This window comes from Alosa alosa, chromosome 8, assembly GCF_017589495.1.
Source record: "Alosa alosa isolate M-15738 ecotype Scorff River chromosome 8, AALO_Geno_1.1, whole genome shotgun sequence".
Classification (NCBI taxonomy): domain Eukaryota; kingdom Metazoa; phylum Chordata; class Actinopteri; order Clupeiformes; family Clupeidae; genus Alosa; species Alosa alosa.
The window spans coordinates 18947004-18951450 of record NC_063196.1 but is presented as its reverse complement, the minus strand read 5'-3'; the positions used below and the strand labels follow the sequence as shown (position 1 = coordinate 18951450).

Below are 4447 nucleotides of genomic sequence, written 5' to 3'. Positions count from 1 at the left end.
GGCGAGCTTTTCTTATCACTTTGACTCATAGGATCCTCATTTTGGATTCTAGAACAATTATTTGAAATATTTGGAATGTTGATCACAGTGAAACAGGTATACAAAGTTTTTTACAATTAGCCATGTTATCCGTGTCTGTTTGTGATTTTTGAAAATTAAATATGTGATTCAAATAACTTAATGAAAGAGCATGGTGTTTTGCAGGAGAGTGCTTCAGTGCACTGCAATATGCGCTCCTACTCCTACGCACCGACGTCACGAGCACACAGTGACGTCACAATGATGACTGGACTATAAATAGAGCTGACAACAGCTGAAAGTCATTCATCTGGATACGAAACACACTAGCCTATGTACTGTGTGAACCCCAAATGGATACCAATACAGGGGACAGGAGAACTCACTCACCCAGTCTGCTCATGGCTGGGCTTGAGGGAGGTCATGGAGGGAGGTCCACCCAGAAATACTAGGAAGGGCAGGAAGGCAGGCAGAGGAGACCTGAACCAAGGCCTCTCCTCCCTCCACAGCCCGCCACCGACTTTAATTTCGCCGTTATGTCGGGGAGACTGGTCAACAAGTAATATGGATCGTGTTTTTAAACGAAGTGCTTTGCAAGGTTAGGAATGGTTGGAATTTTTTGATATGCCTACAACTGGAGAGGACAGTGCACGGAAAATAGAGAAACACGCTTCGGATTTCTATGATGCGACAATCGTCTCCCCAATGGAACTGGGCTGACAAGACAACGATCAATCTTCAAATACTTTAACAGAACATTTAATTTTTTACTTGTAGAAACACAAAAAATAGTTTTGAGCACTTAGGGGAGAGACCGGTAAAGAAACATCCTTGTGAAGTAGGCCTAATGCCACTTTGTACAACACTGCCACCATGAGGCAGCCTGCCATTATTACTGTAACACACTTTGTGATAGAATAATTTGTAGTCTTGTATTGTGTAACTATGCTATAGCTACAGATTATCACGAGTGAGAATATCATTTAACATTTAGCTGAAAGAGACACATTGGTGTATTTGATGGAACAGGCCTTGTTACTAGACTGTGTACATTTCCTGTCCACAGGCACGTTTGCAATTGTTGTTGTTCCAAATATTCCAGAGGCAAAAAACAACAGAACAAAAAACATAACAATAGTTCTGGAAATAAATAGGGATGGTAGTAAAAGGTTTTTTTTTAACCCTTGTAAGATGTTCGTATTTTTGTTACACAGCCAATGTTACCAGGTCTGGTGGACCCTCCACATTATTAGGCTTTTACTGTAAATCAATACAGTAAAAAATATGTAAACATACTTACCAAATGTTTACTTTTGCTCAATTAACCATTGAAAATAACTTCTTTTTTATGTTCTCTACTGAATATGAGACAATGCTAATGAGAAATAATAAATAGCATAATTCTTCTTTTGGCAAACACTGAAAACAGGTCCCAGACCCGAACACCTTACAAGGGTTAGGCCTATGAGAGGGATGGAGATAGACATGCTACATTGTGCGACCACATGGTGGCAGTGCAGACCATTATATAACATTTTTGTGTACACTGTAGATAAACTGTTTGTTTAATCTTTTAGGATAATTTCCCTGACCATGGTCTGGAAGTGCTTTCGACACAGAAACCATGTCTGTAAAAAAATAAGTAAATCCTTTTTTCTTTCCAGTGTTACAAATATAATCAACTTTGCTGATGAATGATGCTGTTGCCAGTCTCCTCCTGAGCAGAGTGAGCAGACCCAACCAGCTCAGCTTTTGGTATTGAGCTCTCCTTAGGATTTGCCTGACATATCTTGAGGAACACTCTTTTACAGTAATAGTGACATGTAACATCATGTGGGAGCAGCAAAATGACAGAGATTGAGCAAGGGAGAGAGAGAGAGAGAGAGAGAGAGAGAGTGAGAGAGAGAGAGAGAGAGGAAGAACATACTAGTCATACCAGCAGATTATATTGACGATGACTTGCTGTGACAGGCAAAAGGAGGGACAGCTCTAAATTTAGATGCCGGATGGAAGGGTCAGTGCCCACGACCATGGTGCCGCGGTGACCGCGGAAAACGAGAGATCCAACAGGTGACATTCACGCTTGTCCACAGTAACAGCCATCTAGCCGGCTCACTCAACAGTGCCGACTCAGAAAGAAGACTATCTATTCTATGCGGCCATATTATTTTATCCATTCAAAGTTATATTAGCAACACAGATAAGCATGAGTCGGATGTGAGATGACCAAAGTATTTTTTTATTCATGTCATTCATAGATGCGGCAAACTTTTAGCAGGCTCCACAGAATAAGAAATGTGGTCACATTAGGTGAACAGTGAAATGCACTTGATTTGTGTGTGAGTTTATAGGGGAGAGAGAGAGAGTGAAAAAAGACAGTCAGAGAGAGAGAGAGGGAGAGAGAGAGTGTGAGTATGTGTGTGTGAGAGAGAGGGAGAGAGAGCTCGAGAGATAGATTGAGTGTGTGTGTGTGTGGGAGAGAGAAAGAAAGAGTGTGTGTGTGCGTGTGTGAGAAAGAAAAGGAGAGATAGAGATAGAGTGAGTGTGTGTGTGTATGTGTGTGTGTGGGTGAGAGAGAGAGAGAGAGAGAGAGATCCCATTACGTCCCCACTGAAATAGAGGTGTCTGTGTCTGCTCATCCATCTCAGGTTTTTGATGAGTGGCGTTGTCATGGTGGTGGCCAGGGTTGACTGAGCTCTATTGAGGACTCGTAGAGACAGCAATGGAGCTCTCTGACCTTCCACGACCCAGCATACTGTTCTCCGCACAGACAGGAAGCTGGCAGATTGGCACGGGCCTCACACTGTATGATGCTGCATAAAAACGATTTAGGACAAGGTCACAAAGACACGCTGCTGTGTCACTCAGACAAGAGGTAGAGGAGATGGGGTGGAAACTATGGAAAATGACAGGAGTTAGGCCTAGGTCGATTCATACAGTACACCCATAAAGGTGTTTCTAGTTTGTTTATTTGTCAGGGAAACATTTGGAATGCCTATTGTCTATATACAATTTGTAACTGTGTATAATGATTCATGCACAGGGAAAAATACACACAAACGCATGTAATTAACCTGTAGAATGAAAGCATTTTTCTTGTGGTTCTAGAGCTTCTCGCAGCTTTTCTATTTTATGTTCCATTCTCCCTGTAGTTTTCAATATAAAATCTCACTCAGTGGTCTCAAACTCAAGGCCCGCAAGTTTTGTTTGTCCCTTTGGTTGATTGAGATTTGTAATGAGCCCACAAATCAATTTTGCATTTCATTTTTACTGTTTAGCTTCTTAAGAATTCTAAACTAACGTTAGCTTTGAGTCTGCAGGGGCACAGACTAACGTCAGTTGCATCTTAAACATGTATGCACAGGTGTGGCCCAAAGCAAGGATTGCTAATACTCATTCACTTGATAAAAGCATGGACATAGGCTGCAGTTGAATGTGCAACTAGCTATATTTTTCAGGGGTTTTAATTTTCATTTTGAGATAACATACAATTTCTTCTCTCATGCCCTATTGCACTGGTCTGCCACCTGTAAAGTGGCCTGCAGGTAATTTAAGTTTGGGGCCCTCTGTTCTAACGGAATAGAAACTGTGTAAGTCTACATTTTTGGAGACATTGTTAAAATAAAAAACACCTTATTATATATTCACTCTGGAGACCTTGTCAAAAAAGGCAATTTCAATTGAACTGATTACACAAAAAACTTTTTTCCCCTCCCTCCCACTTATAAATACATATAAAAAAGGCTATCTGAGCTAGTTCCAATGCTGACATCTTGATAAGAGCCTGGCAATCCATCAGAGTTAAATAACACATTTATTGTCCACATTTGCATTCGCACAATGTCTGTAATTACAGCCGGGGAAAGCTCTAGGCAGGTCGCTCATAATTGCAGTTTCATTATAACTCATTCACTCAAAGAGACACGCAGACGACAGCTGCCATACGCAGACAGCATTTGGTGACATATTCACATATATTTGCATCGTATTTCCAGAAGTGAAAAAACAAAAAAGAGATGAATCATTCTGAGGACATGATCATCAGTGAGGACTTATTGAAACAATATTCAGTGTGCCTTAATAATGCACAGCGCTAACATTAACTGAGTCTTTGTGCTCAGAGATCTCTCTCTACATGTTGGCTATTCACTGGTCTCAGAATGCAATAGTGATTACGATACTGATCACTCCTCTTCATGTCTTTTTCAAAATGCTCACTGTCATAGTGATCGGTGTTTGCCGAAAGAGACATCTGACCATTTATCACCTGATAGCTCCCAGTCACTGGATAATGGTGATGAAGCGTTATGTAGCCTGTGTATGTGTGTGTGTGTGTATGTGTGTGTGATAGCTCCTACTTCCTTGATAATGGTGATGAAGCCTTATGTGGCCTGCCCACTGGCTGTGTAAAAGGGGGAGCTGGAGAGAG

At 41.2% G+C, this 4447-nt stretch overlaps 1 long non-coding RNA gene across 1 annotated transcript in view; it reads right to left on the bottom strand.

Moving 5' to 3' along the window:
• Nucleotides 1-2546: 2546 nt before the first annotated feature.
• LOC125299858 overlaps nucleotides 2547-4447 on the bottom strand; it is a 2699-nt gene continuing 798 nt past the window's right edge. The window contains exon 3 of the long non-coding RNA XR_007194461.1: nucleotides 2547-2831. This is a non-coding gene — a long non-coding RNA (uncharacterized LOC125299858). The remainder of the gene's footprint in view (nucleotides 2832-4447) is intronic.